Raw genomic sequence first — 23,667 nt, forward strand, 5'->3', positions numbered from 1 at the left:
ACATTGAGCAAACTCAAATTGGAGGAGCAGTTATGTTGTGCAGATGAACTTAATATAATCTATATACTTAGATTTCACGTTGCTTTAAATGCAATAGTGAAAGATATTTAGGATAATAGCCAGAATCAATATATGACAAATGAGTGGTATATAAGATATTGTAATTATGAAATAAAAACTTTTCTAAATTGAAAATATTTTTTCTTATTATATATTTTTAGTAGGTTGCCGCTCCTTTTTTAGAATTTTCCTGGAATTGAATTTTTTTGATTTGTTAGTCAATCCGCAGTTATATGTGAGAGTGTTAGGAATAAAAATGAATGAATTTATGAAACATAAAATCATGCGGAATCTTGTGATTTTGGAAAAATGTATGAATCTAAAATAGTCGTTTCCAAAAGTTTTCAGTTCAAAAGAAAATATTTTTTTAAATAATGTTTGATGATATTGTGAAATATGAATATCTAACTTTGAATTATTGTATGATCTTTGTGGGTCGTGGTTCAGGCATGTTTACTCAATTTACCGACATACTAATCGAAACAAAGGAAAATTTTATCGAGAGTTCCTTTTGAACACTACCTTAAAAATCAAATGATGATTTAAGACTATCAAAATGATTTTTCATTCTATGTTTTTTCTTATGAACAAAAAAGTACATCAAACGAATCGAGAATCTAGAAAATCCTATCGAAACATATCCAGTAAATTTGGATTGTGATGCCACTCTATTACACTTTCTCTTTCTCTTAAAAAGAACATGCCCTATATCAATCTTAAGTCAGTTGCTTTTCAGTGGTAAGAATGAAAAAAGTTTTATACATGTCGACAATGCATGTATTCACTGGTTAGCTGGTCGTCGTGTGAGAATTTTATAATTGTTGACGAGTATGATGAAACGTGTAGATTATGCAATCCGGGTAAATTGTACAGAGGAAATGTGTATAAATTAAAGACTTTAATTCCTGTATTGGAGAGATTTTTGACTCTTACACTAGAGGATTCCATATATTCCAAATGTTACTATGATAAATTTCATCAATCGTCTCACGATGAGGAAAAGTAACATCAACCAGTTTGACGAACAAACTTAAGGAGCCAATACGTTCCACGAACAAAAATCAGTACCCAACAAGTTCCATGAATCAATCAATTTTACAATGAGAAATATCAATATACAAGTCTCACGATGAGAAAAATCAACAAGCTACATGAACAAAATCAGTTTCACGAGGAGGAAAATCAATGTACAAGTCTCAGGAATAGGAGAAACAACATAATCAAGTTTCATAAATAAACTTCCGGATGGAATAAGTTCCACGAACAAAAATCAGGACAAAACAAGTTACATGAACAATGTTCCACGAATGAAAGTCAGCACTCAACAAGTCCTATGAAAAAAATAAGTTTCACGATCAAAAAATTAACGTATAAGTTACATTAAGTTACATTTACAAGAGGAACATTTACATTTAACAAGTTTCACGAACAAAAACAGCACGCCACATGTTCCATGTACACAAAAAGTACAAAAGAAGTTCCATGAACAAAATCAGTTTTACAAGGATAAAAATCCATACACAAGTTCCAAGAAGAGAAAAATAAACAAGCAATGAGTTTAACGAACAAGCATCAGCCGCATAAAATTCCACGACCAAAAAATCATTACATAACAAGTTCGATGAACAAAATCATTTTTACGAGGATAAAAATCAGTGTACAAGTGTCACGAAGCAAAATCAAAATGAAATATGATTCACGAACAAAAATCAGCACACAACAAGCTCACCGAGCAAAAATCAGCACGCAACAAGCTCCATTAACAAAATCAGTTTCACGACAAGAAAAATCAATGTTAAAGTTTCACGAAGAGGAAAATCAACATGCAACAAGTTTCATGAAAAAAATGAGCATGCAAGAAGTTCCTTGAACATACCCAGGTTCGCCAAGAGAAAAATGAATGTACAAGTTTCACGGAGAGAAAAGTCAACATGCAACAAGTTTCAAGTACAAAAATTAGTATGCAACAAGTTTCACGAACAAAAATTAGCAAGCAACATGTTTCAAATTCAAAATCAGGTTCGTGAGGAGAAAAAATCAATGTAGAAGTACCACGAAGAGAAAAATCAATATGCGACAAGTCTCCCGATTAAAAATCAGCACGCAACAAGCTCCACGAACAAAATTAGTTTCAAGAGGAGAAAAATCAATTTACAAGTTTCACGAAGAGGAAAATCAACAGGCAACAAATTTCACCAACAAAAAAAGGACGCAACAAGTTCCATTAAAAAAAAATCACGAGAACAAAATCAATAAAAAGTTTCACGGACAGAAAAATCAACATAGAACAAGCGTCACGAACAAAAATCAGCACGCACACAGGTTCCACAAACTAAAATAATCATGCAACAAGTTCCATGAACAAAATCAGTTTTACGAGTAGAAAAATGAATGTACAGTCTACACGAAGAGAAAAAATCAACATACAATAAGTTTTACTAGCAAAAATCAGCATGCCAGAATTAGAATCAGTAAGCAACAAGTTCCATGAACAAAATCATTTCACGTCGTGAAAGAAAATAAAATCTAAAAAAACAGATTGAAAGAAAAAACGCCCTGACAAAAATGAAATCCTGTAGAAAAAACGCCTATAAACAATCAAGAGAGATAAAACTCTACAAAAAGAAAACTTCAAATGAGACGACGGCCAGTAGAATTAAAAGACTAAAACAACGCGGATATTTCGCCTGTATCCGAACAAGGCATCTTCAGCACAAGATAGAAAATTAAAAGAAAACTAATCTAAAAACAAATAAAACCACCGCCAATTATAATAAATACAATTGTCGCTACTTATCCACGTAGGGAAAAGCACGAGGGCGAGGTTGAGGGCGAGGTTTTCTCAGTGGGCGAGGGAAGCTATAGAAATTAAAAAACATATATTTGCTAATATTTCAATAAATAGAGACACAGGGAATTTAAATATTGACCCAATATATGATATTCTCTTGAAAAATGAACCAATAATCGATGGGAGAATTAAAATTTTACACAATCACCAGGGGACAAGATTACCCACTAGACCAAAAAGAGTTGCTTCAATGTTAGCTTATAAGAGGATTATTTCGCAACAGAATAATTAACTAAGTTTCAATTTTCATAAAAATTTTTCCTCAGTTGCTCTTTGATTCTCATTGAAGTAACTCAAATAGCTGTTTTTCCCTACGTGGATAAGTAGCGACAATTGTATTTATTATAATTGATGGTGGTTTTTATTTGTTTTTAGATTAGTTTTCTTTTAATTTTCTATCTTGTGCTGAAGACGCCTTGTTCGGATACAGGCTAAATATCCGCGTTGTTTTAGTCTTTTAATTCTACTGGCCGTCGTCTCGTTTGAAGTTTTCTTTTTGTAGAGTTTTATCTCTCTTGATTGTTTATTGTAATTTCTGGCCAGTTCGGCTTAAGAACTTTCATTCGTCAAGCTTACAGGCAGCAATTAGCCGCTTCTGTCAATTATTATTTTTCTTTGGTTAAAAAACATGCACATTTGTTAAATCAGCAAATTTTCTTAAAAAATTGCAAGAAGGAATCAGTGATTCCTAAATCTTTTAGAATCAATACCCATTTTGGTATTGAAAATAAATCAAAATCAAAAAACAAATTAAGCCTCATGGCTTTAAATCACATGACTTCCGAGCAAAAACAAAGACGTTTTAAGTTGTCCAAAGACTTAAATTTTGTCGAAAATTTTTTGAGGAATAACCTTCCATTTGACATTTTTCTGAGGATTAAGGAAATGGCCGTTAGATCTTTCCACCATGATTTCCATTTGTCAAAGGTTCGTTTGGTCGACAAGTTTAATAGCCTTTTGTTTGAAAGGTCCAGAATTCGGATACTTTTTATCCTCGTTTTTGTCTGGGTCCTGCCACTAAGAATTTGTCGTCTAAAACTCTTAGTAGTCAACAAGAGGCAGTTTTGTCGAAGGGTTTTAGATTCTGTTTTCCAACCCCAATTTCTTTTTCAAAAATAATTTCTAAGGTAGAGTCAGGAATTATGGCTTCTATTGATAAAGTCGAAGCTCCTCAAGAACTTAGAGCTGAAATCGTAAGGAAACTTAAGACTTTTAACATGAAAAAATTGAAAATGATATAACAAAAAATGACATTATATTTACTTTCTGATTTGAAAAAGGATAAGACCCTTGCTATCACTAGGGCAGATAAAGGCAATACTATTGTAATTATGGACACCGATGATTATGATCGTAAAATGAATACAATCATTTCGGATACCATTTTTTACAAGAATTGTCGATCCTACGGATAAATATGTAAAATCAATTAGCAAGGAATTGGAGTCCCTGAAAAATAATTTACACATTACCCCACAATTTTATAATGAGTTTTATCTAAGAGGTTGTTCCGCACCAAAGATCTATGGTCTACCCAAAATTCATAAGACGGGAGTCCCCCTCCGTCCCATTGTATCAACTTCTTCATCACCAGTGGCAAAATTAGGAAAGTGGTTGTCGGTGGCATTGCGTCCACTCTTAGGAACACAAAAATTATACATAAAATTCCACTGATCTTACTAATAAGTTAAAAAATTTTAGATTGGAGGAGAATTCAATTCTCTGTAGTTTTGTTGTGGTGTCTATGTATTCAAATTCTAGCGTGAAAAAGTGCGAGGATGTATTAAGGATTAAATTACAAAAGCACTTTGATTTGATACAAGATGTGACCATGGCGAGTTTGGAGATTGAAGTCATTATGAAATTGGTTATTCTTGCAAATGAACATTCTCTTTATTTTGGTTTTAGAGGTGAATTTTATAAACAGGTGTTTGGTTTGGCTATAGGGGCATCTCTCTCCCCTTTGTTGGCAAATCTCTTCATGGAATCTATTGAAACCTCTGCCATTCACAGTTTTAGGCTCTCTCCTTGTCTCTGGGGCAGATTCATGGATGATGTGGTCTGCATTTGGAAACACGGTTTAGAGTCTTTAGATTTTTTCCATAAACATTTAAATAGTTTTGACAAAAAACGTAAAATTTACAGTGGAGTTTGAAGAAAGTGATAAACTACCTTTTCTGGATATCTTATTGATTAAAAGCGAGTTCCATTTGCTTTTTTCAGTTTATAGAAAGCCTACCCACAGTGATAGGTATTTGAACTTTCACTCTTGCCACCCTATTTCAGTGAAACGAGGGGTTGTGATTGCACTGGTGGATAGAGCTTTCAGAATTTGTTCCCGGGAGTTTTTAGATTCTGAATTGTTATATTTGAGGGATGTTTCATTTTTTAATAGCTACCCGATTAAATTCATTGATGAAATTATAAAAAATAGACGCATTAAACACAACAATAGGGTTATTGGGGTTTCACAGTGCACAGAATTAAACTTACCGAAAAGTTTCATTTCTTTACCTTATGTACCTACTTTGGGGGAGATGCTTAAAAGAATTTTAGGTAAACATAACATTGATACTTGTTTCCAATCAGTGAGACCATTAGGTAGTTTTCTTAATTCTGGGAAGGATTTAACCCGGGGAGATTTATTTAGTGGGGTATATAAAATTCCTTGTTCCTGTGGAAAGTTTTATATTGGTAGAACTCGCCAACAATTTACTGAAAGATTTATTGAGCATTGCAACTCAATAGAAAAAAACCCTACAACTAAGAAAGCCTCCTGAAACTTTTGTTTCGGCTCTAGCTGAACATACATTCTTTTACCCTGAGCATTTTATACAATTTGATGAGGTTACAGCTATTTCTAATGATAGAGGTTCTTCTCAGTGGGCGAGGGAGGCTATAGAAATTAAAAAACATATATTTGCTAATATTTCAATAAATAGAGACACAGGGAATTTAAATATTGACCCAATTTATGGTATTCTTTTGAAAAATGAACCAATAGTCGATGGGGGAATTAAAATTTTACACAATCACCAGGGGACAAGATTACCCACTAGACCAAAAAGAGTTGCTTCAATGTTAGGTTATAAGAGGATTATTTCACAACAGAATAATTAACTAAGTTTCAATTTTCATAAAAATTGTTCCTCAGTTGCTCTTTGATTCTCATTGAAGTAACTCAAATAGCTGCTTTTCCCTACGTGGATAAGTAGCGACAATTGTATTTATTATAATTGGTGGTGGTTTGTATTTGTTTCTAGATTAGTTTTCTTTTAATTTTCTACCTTGTGCTGAAGACGCCTTGTTCGGATACAGGCGAAATATCCGCGTTGTTTTAGTCTTTTAATTCTACTGGCCATCGTCTCGTTTGAAGTTTTCTTTTTGTAGAGTTTTATCTCTCTTGATTGTTTATTGTCATGTCTGGCCAGTTCGGCTTAAGAACTTTCAAAAAACGCCTTGAAAGAAAAACGAAATCCCGAAGAAAAAATCTATTAAAGTAACATGTAACACCGATTTATGTACTGTCATTGCGTAATATCCCACCTGTGCGCTTTCATTACATAGTGCCCCATTTGTGTGCCTTTATTATAACATCCACATTTACACTGTCATTAGATAACACCCAAGTTTCTACTATCATTACGCAACACCCCGTGTTTGCGCCGTCATTACGTAACACCCACGCGTGCACCCTCATTACGACTATTGAAGAACCATATGCATATTGAATCTCGAGTTTCAAAGACAGTAATGCCATGTTTTAGCGCCTTTGGTTTATAAAGGTACAGGTAGCCCTACAAAAGAACGGTTAACACAGACACTTATTTTGGCCAAAAAGTCTTTCCCATAGCAAAGCGGTTTTTTCAGCCGTTATGAGGTGCAAAACAACAATTCTAGTCAAAAGAAGTCCAAATGCTATCGCATCGAAATTCTGAGATAGTTAAATGATTTAGAATTATGGAAAATCTATACACATATTAATCTTCGTGTTTCAGAGGCTGTCATACCTTACAGCAGCGCATTCGTTTCTAAAGTTGCTGGAAATCCTACAAAATAAGTGGTTAACATAGACATTTATTTTAGCTAAAAGGACAATTCCACAGGAAAGCTGCGTTTTCAGCCATTTTGTGGTGCAAAACAACAATTCTAGCCAAAAGAAGGCCAAAATACTTTTTTGAAATTCTGATATTTTCTGAAGCGCCTTTTACAGCGTTGTTAGATTCAATTAGAGATAAAGATAGTCGTCCCTTTCACCTTTAGAAGTCGGGATAAAGTAAAATAACTCGGGATAAAGTCACTTCAGTTGCCTCAAAAGTGATTCGGATCCTTCTAGGCATGTTCAGGCGCTTTAAGTCGCCATTTCTCTGCGGAATTTGTTGCTAGGGCCCTTGGTAGAGTTGGTTGCTAGGGGGCCGGTGGAATCGGATGGTTGGCGTCTGGTGGGATTGAATGTTAGAGTACCGGTTGGATTGAATGCTACTCCCCAAACCCCAGGGGATTTTCTTACTAGGGTTCCTACCATTCTTCAATTTATGGTTCTTTATGCTTATAATATGAAAAAAACTTCGTTTTCTTAAAGAGTTAAAGAGGCTGCGTCCCAAAGTCGAACCTTAAAACGTACAGGAATTAGGAGAGGCAGAAGGTTAAAACCCCCCGCTTTAAAGACTCTTTTGTACAGGTTTTTTGTTGTGGAGGGACTTCATTGTTACTAATTACTAGTTTCGGCGCAATGGTTCTCCTGTCCTCTTGTGTTTAACATTTTTCGAAGTTATTCCATTATTCATTCATTTCAATTTTTGTTAATTAAAAGAGGGCCTTTCCGAAGCAAAGAGCGGGGGGTTGGGGGGGGCAGCAGCCCCCCGCAACAAAAACCTGTACAAAAGAGTCTTTAACAGCGGGGGGTTTGGGGGCGGCAGCCCCCCAACTGCCTCTCCTAATTCCTGTACGTTTTAAGGTTCGACTTTGGGACGCAGCCTCTTTAACTCTTTAAGAAAACGAAGTTTTTTTCATATTATTTCTGTACGTTTTTCTACAATCCATGGTGGATGTAATTTAATAATTCCTGTACTCTTCGTACAGGAATTAGGAGAGACAATTGGGTGGCTGCCGCCCCCAACCCCCCCCCCCCCCCCGCTTTTAAATCATTGTATAAAATAGAAAAAAATAGATAGAATGACCGAAATGTTTCTTTTGCTGAAAAAAAAAACCGCCCGATAGGGGACTTGAACCCTTGACCCGAGGATTAAAAGTCCCACGCTCTACCGACTGAGCTAACCACGTGCATGTGTGTAAATATAACTTTTAAATAACTTTTAAAAATTTCAAATTAACATGGGCTCTTATGGAGAAATGGGTTAATTAAGTGGCTAATGCGTGGTTTCTGGAAAACAGGAAAGGAGTTATCGGATCGAGCTGAAATTTCGCGGATAAGCTCCTGGGCCGTAGGGGACCTTAACTTGTGAATTTCAGCCCGATCGGACAACGTTAAAGGGGGGGGGGTGGGTTGTTGGGGTCGAAACTTTCGGGGGGTTAAGATTTTCCTACGAAACTTTCAAGGAAACTTACTCGGAGAATTCCGTATCGAATGAGTCTTCGTACACCCAGATCCGATGTCGGCTGTGACATGTAGGCGTGGCAGAAAAAAGAATATGAAAATTAAGTGGCTATGCGTGGTTTCTGGAAAACAGGGAAGGAGTTATCGGATCGAGCTGAAATTTTGCGGATAAGCTCTTGGGCCGTAGGGGACCCTAACTTGTAAATTTCAGCCCGATCGGACAACGTTAAAGGGGGGGGGGGGTTGGGGGGGTCGAAACTTTCGGGGGGTTAAGATTTTCCTACGAAACTTTCAAGGAAACTTATTCGGAGAATTCCGCATCGAATGAGTCTTCGTACACCCAGATCCGATGTCGGCTGTGACCTGTAGGCGTGGCAGAAAAAAAAAGAATATGAAAATTAAGTGGCTATGCGTGGTTTCTGGAAAACAGGGAAGGAGTTATCGGATCGAGCTGAAATTTCGCGGATAAGCTTCTGGGCCATAGGGGACCTTAACTTGTGAATTTCAGCCCGATCGGACAACGTTAAAGGGGGGCTGGGGTTGGTGGGTCGAAACTTTCGGCCAGATTTTCCCCATGAAGGAAAAGTCGGAGGGGGATGAAATTTGGCAGGTTTCTTAGTTGGAGCTCGGGCTACGAAATGCATCCCTCCCGATCCCTCTGCGACTACTGAAACCGAAGATCGCTTAACATTGTCGTGGTTCGCCTCTTTATAGAGGTACGAGTGTGCCTCCTTGATAATTTATCCTTTATAATAATTTTTTTCAGGTTTTGTTTTTCGTTTGTGGCGTTTTAACTGCTTTTTCTGTGTTTTTAATAATCCTTGTAATTTCTTTTTATCAACAAAACTTGTATTTAAAATAAAAAGCCTTCATTTTTTAGATTTTTTGTTCCAGGATAAAACTTCAATAAGTAATCATTTAGGCAATTTAAGCATCTTGTGGCCTATTTGCATAGGTAGACTCGTTCAAGATTGCCTCTAATATAACTGCTGAATTCTGTGTAGTGAAGGAGAAAAAAACTTTTAATACTTTATTACTAATAAATGTGTTAAAGCAACCCCAATATTATATTATATCTTCTAATTCATTACTGAACAAGCAACTGAACTTTAAATGTATCCAAATTCTAGTGATAAACTTTTTCCCCTGCATGTCAATTATTGCAGTCATAGTAAAACATGCAATCCATTTAATCATTCAAGTAAGCAAGACAGGTGGTTCTCCTTGCGTGTAGTAGGTTATAACGTGGAAAGTACTATCAGAGTAATAGTGTTACATAAGCTTTTATAGTCCAACTGTCTATGGCTCCATTCCATTCGATAGAGATCTCTTTCTAGTCCTAATGTGGACAAAACACTTTAGATTATAAAGCTTCTCTGCGTAAAGAGAAAAACACATTGAAAGAAAAATGAAATCCTGAAAAAATGAAATCCAGAAGAAAAAATCTCTTAAAGTATTATATAACAACTGTGTGTGCACCGTCATTACGTAATGGCCTATTTGTGCGCCACCATTACGTAACACACATGTGTGCGTCGTTATAAAGTAACATCCCACGTGTGAGCTGTCATTACGTAACATCTCACGTGTGCACTGACATTACGTAATACTCACTTGTACATCGTCACTACGTAACACCCAGTGTGTTTTCCTCTCAGTAACAGTCCGGGATTCTCCGCTTGACTATTGGACTCTAACAAGTCTTATTATGTAACAACTAAAAGTAAACAAAACCTATTACGTAACACCGAAATAAAAATTAAACACTCGATTATGTAACAGTTGCATACATAAACCAAAGAATACATTCCTTATTACGCAACATCCAAAGAAATCCTGAAGTATCAAGTTCTTGTCCTCGCAAAATTTAATTAATTAACACATGCATCGTTTCGAAAACCCTCCCTATGACGTAACATATAGGTGCATTATACCGTTACAGGTGTTCTATAGTATTTCATAAGACCAAAGTGTTCGTAATAGCGTCTTGAGAGGCAGGTAACTTCAGGTTTACCCCCTATGTGTCTTCCAGAATCAAAATGGCGGTCACTATTGGTAGTTGCCCTCCAATCAGTTTTGAGTATTGAAAAGGACACTAGCCCTTTCAATTTCCAATCGAATGAGCTTTTTCCGAAGTTTTCTCGACAACAAATGGCCATCTCAGAATTTCTATTAGATGCATTTCGGGAAAATACGAGGTATTGGGTGGCTGTCCACCATCCGATCACTCTGAGTCTAAATTTCTTGATTAGATTTGTTTTGTGAATTGATGGGCGTGGGTAGGGGACTGTTGCCCTGCAATCACATTCGACTAATGAAAAGGCAACTAGCCCTTTCCATTTCCAATCGAATGAGCCTTTTTTGAAGTTTTTACGACAACAAATGGTCATCTAAAGATTTCTATCATCTGCATTATGGAAACCTATGAGTTTTAGGGGGTGTGGGAGGATGTTGGTGGGGGTTATCCTCCCTCCAGTCACTCTGAATCTTAAAACAAGCATTAAAACTTCTGATTACGAATCCAACGATCCCACTTCGAATTTAATACGGTCACCCTTTCTATATTTGCCTTATATGACCCCAGGACACAACTCACCTTGCCTTGAGGGCCGAGTTCATCTTCGAAAAAATAATTTCCAGGCTTTTCAATTACGTTGGACAAACTGAAAATCTGAATATTTTTATTGGATGTGTTTGGGAAAATGGCGGCCGTGGGAGGGGGGCTAGTTCCCTTAGGTACCCTCCAATCACTTTCGACTACTAAAAAGGGCACTGGCCCTTTCGATTTCCAATCAAATGAGCTGTTTTCGAAGTTTCTACCACAGCAAATGGCTATCTTAAAATTAAAATCAGATATATTTTGGAAAAATATGAGGTGTTGGGGGGGGGTATCAATCTTTCAACTACTCTGAATCTCAAAAAGGGAACTAGAACTTCTAATTAACCATCGAATTTGGCCCTTCCAAAGGTCATACGATACTCCTTTTTATATATACCTTATATGCCCCCTTGTTATGAGTGGTGTGGGGGGTTGCCACCCTCAAAGACATATTTCAAGACCTTTCAATTATGTTGATCAAAATTCCTGTTTTAAAATTTTTATTGGATGTGTTTGGGGAAATGGTGTGCATGGGAGGGGGGTTCAGTTGTCTTACAATCACTTTCAACTATTAAAACGGGCACTACCTCTTTCAATTTCTAATCGACTGTGCTGTTTTCAAAATTTCTTCGACAAAAAATGGCCATCTCAAAATTTCGATTGCATACATTTCGGGAAAATACAATTTGTGTGTGGCGAGTATCCACCCTCTGATCACTTTGAATCTTGAAAAGGGCACTAGAACTTCTCATTACCCATCCAATGAGTCCCCTCCGAAGTTCATACTATCACCCTATCCATATGTAGCCTACCTTATACACCTGCAAGGCATAACTCACAACCCTTGCTCTGAGGAGTGAAAGGGGGCTTTCATCCTTAAAGACATAATTTCCAGACCATTCAACTATGTTGAACAAAATGTCTATCTGAAAATTTTGATTGGATATATTTAAGGAAATTGGTGGCGTGGGAGGGGAGTTAGTTGCCCTCCAATCGCCTTTGACTTTTATAAAGAGCCCTAGCACTTTCAATATCCAATTCAACGAGCTCTTTTTGAAGTTTTTACGACAACAAATGGTCATCTACGAATTTCTATCAGATTCATTTCGGGAAAATACGAGATGGTGTAGGTTATCCATCCTCTGAATCTTAAAAATGGCACTAGAAAATCAGATTTCCAATCCTATGAGCCCCATTCCAGAGTTTTTTTTACAATCACCTTTTCTATATATACCTTATATGCCCCCAGGGCATAACTCATAACCCTTGCCCTGAGGGTTGTGGGGAATTGTCATCCTCAAAGACATAATTTCCAGACTTCTCAATTGTGTTAAAAAAAATTACTATCTTAAAATTTTGCCCTCTAATAACTTTTGATTGTTAAAAAGGGCACTAGCCCTTTTAATTTTCAATCGAATGAGCCTTTTCGATGTTTCTACGACAACAAATGGCCGTCTGATCATTTCTATCTGATGCCCTTGGGGAAAGTACGAGGTGGATGGGGGATATCCACCCATCGATCACTCTGAATCTCAAAAAGGGCATGGAACCTTCTGATTAGCAATCCAATGAGCCCACTGTAAAGTTTATAAGATCACCCTTCCTATATAAACCTTATAAGCCCCCATGACATAGCTTGCAAACCCTTGCCCTGAGGACTGTGGGACGTTGTCATCTTCAAATACATAGTTTTTGGAAATTTTAACTATTTTGAACAAAATGGCTACCTTAAAATTGTGATTGAATGTGCTTAGAGAAGTGGTGGACATGGAAAGGGGGGGCTAGTTGTCCTCCAATCGTTTTCGACTATGAAAAAGGGCTATACATGTTTCAATTTCCAGTAGAATGAGCCCTTTTCGAAGTTTCTACTACAATTCCTTCGATACGAAGTGCCCTGGCCTAAGACTAAAAAAAATAAATAAATAAATAGTACATTTTGCCCACATCGTTCTTTACTTAGGCAACGCTATTGCGCAGTCTATGATTTTTTCCTAAATTTATTAGTAAATAAACCTACTCCTAATGAAACTTATCCTTAAATACATTCCCGTGCCACCAGTAACCACTGCTATTCTGGTGGCTGGCCTCTTCCCCCCTCCCCGAAAAATTTCCTGTGGATGCCCTTGAAAGTTTTCTCTTGTTTTCTTTAGTGAAATATCTTGAAACTGTTACATTGAAACTTTGGACACAAAATAAGACATCAATTTTGCCTCAAACCCACAAACATCAATTCCTTTTAGTTATTATGGACCCTTCAAATAGCTATAAAAGCGTTTAAAATTGGATTTCTATGCTTCTTTGATGAGCTGATGGATTCTTTTTTCCTCGGGCCTAGCCTCAATCAAATCAAAACTCTAGTTTTGACATCAGCCCTCTCTAGATTGCCCATAAAATGAAGATTCGTGGTTTAAAGAGAAATATAAATTCCAAAGTTACCTTGGAGATGGAAAGAAATTGGATTTAAAATCAGATTTTCTACAAGGGAGACTAGGTATTGTTTATCTTGATTCAAGGAAGTCCAGTTTCTGATCGTAGATCTGTAGCCGTTATTCTGGAATTTATAATTTAAGTTCTTGAAGGATAAAAGCATTTTACGTTATAGAACTTGAAATTCTCTATGTCAGTAAAAAAAAGTGCGTTTATAAATAGTAGCATAAAGTTTCTCAAACATGTTGTATTATGTTGCATAATTGTTATGGGGGCTGTCTGACGAGGTCAGAGCCTAAAATTATACTCGGTACTAGAGCTATCGATTTCATCGTCCTGGCACTTCAAGAGGCACCGAACTCTCCAAAGCACTAGAAATCCCTCCAACTCCCACAAAGTGATCGGATCCGGTTCGCTTATGTAAATCACGTATCTATAGCTAGTTCTTATTCTCGAACTGGCCAAAGCACTAGAAATCCCCCAACCCCCCAAAGAGAGCGGATCAGGTCCGGTTATGCCAATTACATATCTGGAACTTTTGCTTTTTCTTCCCGTCGAGTTTCATCCCGATCTCCCACTCTAAGTGTTTTCCTAGATTTCCGATTTCCAAGAATTCTGTCTCCTCCTCCACCCCCCTATGTTGCCGGATCCAATCCACATTGAAAATGGGGCATCTGAGATTTGAGATCTGTCCACAAATTAAGTTTCATTAAGATCCCATCAACCATTCGTAAGATAAGCATATCTCGATTTTCACAATTTCACCCTCCTCCAGCCCCCCCAGATGGTCAAATCAGGGAAATGGCTGTTATCAAGTCAATTTGTGCATGTCCCTGACACGCCTACCAATTTTCATCGTCCTAGCACGCCCAGAAACACCGAATTGACCAAAGCACTAGAAACCCCCTCCCCAACTCCCCCAAAGAGAGTAAATTTGGTCCGGTTATGTCAATCACGTATCTAGGACCTGTACTTATTCTTCCCATCAAGTTTCATCCCGATCTCTTCTGTCTAAGCGTTTTCCGAGATTTCCAGTATCCCCCTCCAACTCCCCTCAATGTCACCAGATCCGGTCGGTATCTAAAATAAGAGTTCTGAGACAAAAGTAAATACCAATTTTTATTAGGATCCGATCACTCGTTCGTAAGTTAAAAATACCTCAATTTTTCTTTTTTCAGGATTAACCCACCCCCAAATCCCCCCAAAGAGAGCGGATTGAGTCATTTTATGTCAATCACGTTTCTAGAAATTGTGTTTATTCTTCCCACCAAGTTTCATCCCGATCTCTCTACCCTAAGTGTTTTCCAAGATTTCCCGTTCCCCCCCCCAACTCCCTCCATATCATCGGATACGGTCAGGGTTTAAAATAGGAGTTCTGAGACACGAGATCATTCTAAATATCAAATCTCATTCAGATCCGATTACCCATTAGTAAGTTAAAAGTACCTCATTTTTTCATTTTTTCATTTCCCTCCAGCTCTCAAGATGGCCGAATCGAGGAAATGAAAAGTATCAAGTCAATTTGTGCAGGTGTATAGCACGTCCAGAAGCACTGAACTTGCCAAAGCACTGGACCCCCCCCCCCCCCAAATCCCCCAAAGGGAGCAAATCCGGCCCAGTTATGTCAATCACGTATCTAGGACTTGTGCTTATTCTTCCCACCAAGTTTCATCCCGATCTCTCCACTCTAAGCTTTGTCCAAGATTTCCGGTTTTCCCCTCAGACTCCCTCCAATGTCACCAGATCTGGTCCGGAATTGAAATAAGAGCTGTGAGACACGAGATCCTTCGAAATATGAAATTTCATTAAGATCTGATCGCCGGTTTGCAAGTTGAAAATATCTCATTTTTTTTAATTTTTCCGAATTACCCCCCCCCCCCCAGCTCCCCCAAAGAGAGCAGATCCGGTCCGGTTATGTCAATCACGTATCTAGAACTTGTGCCTATTCTTCCCACCAAGTTTCATCCCAATCTCTCCACTCTAAACGTTTTCCAAGGTTTTCGGTTTCCCCTTCCAACTCCCCCAGTGTCAATGGATTTGGTCGGTATCTAAAATAAGAGCTTTGAGAGACGAGGTCCTTCTAAATATCAAATTTCATTAACATCTGATCACCCGGAAGTAAGTTAAAAAACCTCCTTTTCTCTAATTTTTCTGAATTACCGAATTATGTCCCCCCTCCTAACTCCCCCAAAGATAGTGAATCCGGTCCAGTTGTGTCAATCACGTAGCTAAGACTTGTGCTTATTCTTCCCACCGATTTTCATCCCGATTATTCAGTCTAAGCGTTTTCCAAGATTTCTGGTTTTCCCTTCCAACTCCCTCCAATTTGACCAGATCTGGTCAGGATTTGAAATAATAGGTTCGAGTTACAAGGTTCTTCTAAATATAAAATTTCATTAAGATCCGATCACCTATTTGTAAGTTATAAATACCTCATTTTTCCAATTTTTCCGAATTAACCGAACTAACCCCCCCCCCCCCCAAATACACCAAAGAGAGTGGTTCCGCTTCGACAGTGTCAATCACATATCTAGGACCTGTGCTTATCCTTCCCACCAAGTTTCATCCCGATCTCTTCGCTCTAAGCGTCTTCCAAGATTTCTGGTTTCCCTCTCCAACTCTCCCCATTGTCACCAGATGTGGTCGGGATTTAAAATAAAAGCTCTGAGACACGAGATCCTTCTAAATGTCAGATTTCGCTAAGATCCGATCACCTGTTCGTAAGGTAAAAACGCCTCATTTTTCTAATTTTTCCGAATTAACCGTCCCTACATTCCCCACCTGATGGTCGAATCGGGGAACTTAATCTGGTCCGGTCCCTGACACAGCTGCCACCTTTTATCGTTCTAGCTTATCCGGAAGTGCTCGAACTAGCGAAACTGGGACCGACAGACAGACACACCGACGGACCTTTTTGCGATCGCTATTGGGCACTTGGTTAATATCAATGGCCATAATATATATATATATATATATATATATATATATATATATATATATATATATATATATATATATATATATATATATATATATATATATATTATGAAAAGAGAAATCACCAATGCAACAGCACAAACACATTGCAAAACACACAGCTCAAAAAAAAGAAAAAGATAGAAGGAGAAAAGGAAGACTGTTTTCCTAAATTAGTGATTAATATAGACCAGCACTTGAATGAGGCCTTAACCCTACTCATCCATACAATCACACAGGTCAAACAGCATAGCCATACACAATCAACCATAAAGAATAATCCATGGACAGGCAGTCATGTCGTCAATAAGTATAAGTCGTCATTTACCAAACAATAGAAAAAACAAAGACAAATAATTCAGAGGCAACAACCCAACACAAGGGCTCATCAGGAGAATACACTTGCCTATAGGGTTTCGGCACATTAAATTCTCTACCCAGTCAAGTGTTGTCCTACCACAGAATATCCATGGCATCCCCGTGTCAGGTATCACCCCCAAAATACATGCCTATGAAAAAAAAACCAGCAAATGTAGAACAACCAAATATATATATATATATATATATATATATATATATATATATATATATATATATATATATATATATATATATATATATATATATATATATATATACTAGCTGTTGGGGTGGCGCTTCGCGCCACACCAACCCCTAGTTGGTGGGGCGCTTCGCGCCCCCCCAAGCCCCCCCACGCGCGTAAGTCGTTACGCGCCATATTAGTTACGCGCCATTGTAGTTGTGTCCCTGTGTCCCACCTGTGAATAGAGATAGATATAAATATATGTTTTTAACTACGTAAAACATGCGAATATACAACATTCTTCGCTGTCCCATTGTCTGTGCATATAAATAGATTGTCAGGTTTACTGACTCTTGAACATGCAACATATAATTGTCCATGGGAAAAACAATCCGTATTCAGATCTATACCTCATTATTCTAATGATGTGTCCCTGTGTCCCGGTCGTCATTTATATTCCCTGTGTCCCGGTCGTCATTTGTGTCCCGGTGTCCCAGTTTGTAATTTCTCTTTGAGTGTCCCGGTCGTCATTTATATTCCCTGTGTCCCGGTCGTCATTTGTGTCCCGGTGTCCCGGTCTGTAATTTCTATTCGAACAATCCCTGTGTCCCGGTCGTCATTTATATATCCCGCCTGTGCCCCCGGCGTCCCCGTTGTAGTTGTGTCCCTGTGTCCCGGTCGTCATTTATATTCCCTGTGTCCCGGTCGTGATTTGTGTCCGGGTGTCCCAGTCTGTAATTTCTCTTTGAGGTTCCCGGTCATCACTTATATTCCCTCTGTCTCGGTCGTCATTTGTGTCCCGGTCTGTAATTTCTCTTTGAGTGTTTTTTCTTTTTAGTTTTTTTTTAGTTTTTTACCTTTTTTCTTTTTTCAGTTTTCTTTTTCTTCTTTATTTTTCAGCGTCACTATGAAGTACATATCGACGAACCTTTGTTTTTTAACTTAAATCTGGTAGGCATTGATGACCTTATCCAAGTCAAAATCCCAAACCCAATCATCATCGCTATCATTTTCAGTTTTGATATGTTTTGACTCTCGCTGTCCAGGTGGATTTTCATCTAACTGCGCGGTTTTGCGTTCTTTAGCCGCAAGCCTGTTTTCTTGCTGTTCTTGTGATTCCTCGGAACGCTTTCTTTTCTGACTTTCTCTATCAGCAGCAAGTTTTTTGGCATAAACTCTTTGAGCAGCTTCCTCGGCTGTTGCCATTGTAGGTTCTTCAGTCATTTTACAATTAAACATTTTTCCGTGAACAAATGTCTTAAATACCGTTAATGACGTCACCGTCAAAGCAAAAATGACGACAACTAATTTCATGACGTCAGTCAACACAGAAACATGACGTCACCTGATCCACAGACAGACAGACAACTTATTTTTATATAGATATATATATATATATATATATATATATATATATATATATATATATATATATATATATATATATATATATATATATATATATACATATATTAACAGGTATTTACTAGTGCCTCCACATAACAAATTGATTTTGCAAGTGTGTGAAAACAAACTTAGCTAGTAAGGGGAAGACACGGGCGTCCATTTACAATAAATATAGAGGGGCAAAATATACTTTTCAAAATCTATAGGAGGGGGAAAATTTTGATGATTTTCGATTTTTTAATAGTTGATTAAAAATAATTTCCACAAAGAAGTTTTCAAAGAAAAGTAGAGACCCACATTAAACCAAGGATGAACAGGAATAAAGTCAAATAATAATTTTAGCTTATAATGGATATTAATAATGTCAATAAAAAGATGAGAGTAAAATTGAAAAGAAATTACAAACAAATTATCAGATCAAATGTAAAAGGAACAGAAACTACTGCAGAAAGGAGTAGAGCTAAAGCCCCCTAAACATTCTAAAGACCAGAACGTTATTTTTGTTTTACTGAAAGTAATTTTTGTTTCGAGTTGTGTGTTTTTATTTGTCATTACATAAAAAAAATGAACAAAAAGAAGAAAATCCCCATAATAACCAAGATTACTGAAAATTCTTGATGAATATACATTAAAAGTTTAATATATGTTGATGTCCATTCCTGAAAGCCTCCTGAATTCCAGACTTGTCAACTATATACCTATTTCGTTATCTCGTAAAGACAAAAACTTAAAATATACTTTGTTTTCAGTAAAGCGTAAATGCGCTGCATATTAGTCATGCTTGAGGTCAAAAAGGATGGTTATTTATAGTAATTGAGCCAGAGCCTAGAGCGTCTGAGTTGAAGTGGATTTTTATAGTCCCAGTTGGAGAAGAATTATCTCATGGCATACACCCAGGCTTTCTTTTCGCCATATTTCTGCTTTCGACTGGAAAGTTTGTTTTAGGAGGTAAGTAGGCAGGCACTAGTTTCAAATTGAAGTTGGACTAAAATCGAAAAGTGCTTACGATGAGTGACGGTTACTTGGACAAATCGCCAAACAAAAAGGAGGTTCCCATTCGCTCCTTTCTAAAAGGTCATATTAGAAAGTTAACACGCTGCAAGATAATCAACTTTTAAACCCAGGCTGACAGGTTTTTCTTTCAACGTTAATCAGTAGTCCTTGATGAGCGGATGAAAGGATCGTTATTTGCCGAAATTTTTCGCTAATTTTTTTCTTCTAAATTTCTCGAAATTTAACGAAATTTTTCGTTAAAAAAAGATCCAGTCAAGTGATAAATCATTTGAAAAATTTTAAGAGATTTACAACTTTAATGTTGTAGTACATTTTAAAATAAATAAAACTTGGTTCAAATTTTAACGCTAAGTTTTTTCACTTGTTTTAAAAACAGTTTTACTATAAAAGTTTAGATGGCTGGGTACAAGGAATACTATTCAAGTACATGGATAGAAAATTTGCATAATTTATGGGCTTCTATAAAGCTGAAGCCATTCTAAACCCTATCATGCTACAACCATGAGAATAGAAAACATAGACTGATCATTCCATTATAAGTCTTATCCTGTTATATTTTATTTTAACTACTTGTTTGTTTGAGTAAATACATTTTGAACTCGTTCATTAAAAAGTTCTGATTTTTTGTTAGAAAAAAAAATTCAAGAGCCAATGCAATCAGATTTGTTTCCTGTTAAGGATCCCTTTCTTATGAAATTAATTTATTTATTCTTGGTTTGATATTTTAACCAGAACAGCATTAAACAAAAATATCTCACGCTAAGAATCAATACAACCACACTTTTTCAAACGTGTTCTCCTTGATGAGCTCTACCTCCCCTCCTTGAATATTTAAAATCTAATTGATCTCCCCGTCCAATGTTCCCTTGAAATTTCTGCTAGTTCCCTTGAGCAATTAATTTATACTCTTAGCCTTGCCTGAGATACTGTTGATACGCCCTTTTGACAACTTGGATGCACATAGTGTCTTTTTATTCAACATTTCATGGAAGTTTCATCTTAATACCTTAGCTGCTCCTGAGATACTGCAGATATGCCATTTTGATAACCTTTTTACATAACGTTTATTTGGATTTAGCTCAAAATCCCCCTCAGCCTTCCCTGGAGGTTTTAAATTAATACAATTTGTCATTACTGAACATTGCAGATATGCTCTTTTGACCATAGCCATGAACTGAGTGTCTTCTGATTTAGTTCAACATCCCTCTCAACTTTCATTGAAGATTTTAGATATTCGAAACGTAGGGGGGGGAAGGAGTAAAAATAAATAAAAAAAATGAAAAGAGTTTAGTTCCCAGTAGGCCAACCAGTTTAAAATCAAATAGCTTACTGAACTTACCGATAACTTACCGATATTTTCCCAAGCTAAACTAAATCAGCTCTGTGAAGAATGGAGTTTGACTTGAACATATTCATAAACATAGTTCTTAACATAATATTCTTAACATAATTCTTAAACATAAAAAGACTTGTTAGACATAACTTGCAGATAAATTAAAACTTAAATTTTTACGCGTTGTATATTTGTCATTTGAAATATCCAGTTTTCTTTGAAATTTCTACTTTAATAGTGAATTCGCCAGACCCCTAACTGGAAGTAGCACTAGTAGTCTTAAAGTCTTTTCTTCCGATGCTAAATCGCCGATAATAAGTTTCATTTAAGTTTTATATTGTCTTTCGTTAACAGCTAGTATAGCAGTAGCAGAAGTAATCATGGTTGCAACGGCAGATGCAACCCAGAAAAAGCGAACAACAGCCCATAGTAACCAAAAGATTAAAAGTGCGTTTTGAAAACTGCCCAGTGAAAAAATTGCCATCTGACACTGTTTCAGGAATGGTAAATATAACTTCGGCTCGTCTTAAAAGTAAAAGATATTGCGAAAAGAAGTTTATGGGGATTTCGAAAAAAAACTGAAATCCCTCGAAAATGGCGTCAGATCAAAATGAAAAGTGCATCGTTGGAATCAGCATGATCGAGCACTGATATGTCTCCCCTTTTTTTTCTTTTTTTTCAGGCCTAGCGGGTCACCAGAACATCATAGAGAGATGTCTAATGACTCATTCAATAGCTATTTCTGATATGTACGTGCATTTTATAAATTCCGCCATCTACAAGTACCATATGACAGTAAATTGGCAATTTTTGTGCCATTTCTGAAGGGGTGGCACTAGCAGGCTACCAAAACATTTTAGACAGAATTTGTATAGTACATTTCGCAGATTTCAATATTAACTAGTTTCTGGGGAGAATTTGTAAGACTCTGTGTCATGGTTGAAGCAACAGCTGCAACCTAGTAAAGAGCAAACCACAGCCCATAGTAACTAAAAGTTAGAAAACGTTAAAACGGTGTTTTTTTCTTCTTTTTTCCAGGCCTAGCGGGTTACTAAAACACCAGGAGATGCATAAGAGCTCATTCAAAAGCTATTTCTCAATGTACGTGGTTTATATAAGTTCCGTCAGGCACCTTTTAAGGCAGTTTTTATGCCTTTTCTCAGGGAGTGGGGCTAGCGGGGTACCAGAGTATCTTAGATAGATTGTTGATAGCTCATTTAAAAAAAATATTGCCCATATCTACGTTGCTCTCCCTTTAAATTCCACCATCTAACACGTTTCAAATGCCACTAAAAACGTTTTGAAGTCGCGTTTCAAGAGGAAAAGCTGGGGCTTGTGGACTACCAGAACTTTCTAAGGTTATTTTTAATGGCTCATTTGAAAATTTTTGCTCATATATACGTGCTTTTTATCAATTCTGCCATTCGTAAGTGAGATAGAGTACTGGAAACAATATTTTTGGTGCCACTTCTTAGGTGAAAAATCTTGGCAGCATAAAACGGCGTCATTGTAATTGTTATGATCCAAAACCCCTAACTGGAAGTTTGCAGGAGCACCTCCTGCATGTTCCTCCTCCACACTCCCTTAATAAGATACGCAATTAAAGTCCTACAAACACCAATATATTAGATTACATTATTGGAGACGTGGTTCTGTTAGTACAGCGCTGGACTTCAGTTTAGATTATCTTGCGCTCAATTCCAGCTTGGATTTTTTTAAAATCCTGGTTTGTCCCTTCTTATGATTACTTTTCAGATAATCCACTATTTTTGCAATTGTGATGCACTCATGTTTTAAAGCATATCCCGGAAAGGCTCATTATAAACCTATTCCTCATATCTACGCGCTTTTTCTCAATTTTACCATCCATAAGTACCATATAACACTAAAAAGGGTACTTTTGGTACCACTTCTTAAGTGGAAGAGTTTGGAAGCATTAAACGGTACCATTGCAATTATTATGGTCTAAACCCCCTAACTGGAGGTTTATAAGAACCACTCACATATACTCCCCCTCCAGACCCTCTTAGTAAGTTTCATAAATCTCCTACTCATCTTAAAACTATAAGATTATTGCGAAAACAAGTTAAATAAAACTAAAAACTTTTTAACGAAAAATATGCCAAAAATTAAGCTTGAATGTTCAACAGTTTTGAATTGAACTTTCAAACTTCACTCTGCAACGAAGCCAGTATGGTAGTTCTGACGGCAGTAAATGACGGGAAGGGACCTTCTTGCCCCTTTAATTTTTACTCCTGGCTAGGTTTTTAAAAACTCATTTTTTGGTCATTTCTTTTGAAATGAGGAACTTTTTCTCATTTGAAACAATGGGGGAGTAAAAACGAAAGTGTACTTTGAATGTGCTATCAAGCCAAATTCATAAGAAACAATTAGGTATAAATATGATCTTTTAAATAAGCCTTTGCACAGCTCTCTTTTGTTACAGTAGTCTTCTAGTTTCTGCTAGTCAGTAGGCGATTTATAAAGCCCTGTCTTCATTATGGCTTTTTCAGGCGACGTCGGCCGAATAAAAACAGCATTTTGTTCATCGAAAAACAAACGTTCCTGAAAAACATGTATTGTTTTGTGAAGTATGGAAAATAAACTTTATGTTATAGACTGAAAGTTTTTCGTAGCTGTCAAGGTTGTCTACAGTATTTTCTAGAGGTGTCATATCTCCCCTAGATTGGCGATTAGAAATTATATTAGATTATATTTATAATCTATATATTTATAATCTATTTATAAATATTTATAATCTATATATTTATAAATTAGATTATATTGGCGATTAGAAATTATATTAGAAATTATATAATTATATCATATAGAAATTATATTAAAAACAAGCTTTCAACTGAAACTAAAAAGTGACAATAAAACTTAAAACGAACCTACA

General features: G+C 36.7%; 1 long non-coding RNA gene across 2 annotated transcripts in view; it reads left to right on the forward strand.

Moving 5' to 3' along the window:
- Positions 1–23,388, forward strand: part of LOC136036459 (uncharacterized) — a 61,391-nt gene extending 38,003 nt beyond the window's left edge. For both annotated transcript variants that reach the window (XR_010619733.1, XR_010619734.1), the window contains 2 exons: positions 19,171–19,369; positions 23,282–23,388. This is a non-coding gene — a long non-coding RNA (uncharacterized LOC136036459). The remainder of the gene's footprint in view (positions 1–19,170; positions 19,370–23,281) is intronic.
- Positions 23,389–23,667: the final 279 nt, after the last annotated feature.

This window comes from Artemia franciscana, chromosome 15 (assembly GCF_032884065.1).
Source record: "Artemia franciscana chromosome 15, ASM3288406v1, whole genome shotgun sequence".
Taxonomy (NCBI): Eukaryota; Metazoa; Arthropoda; class Branchiopoda; order Anostraca; family Artemiidae; genus Artemia; species Artemia franciscana.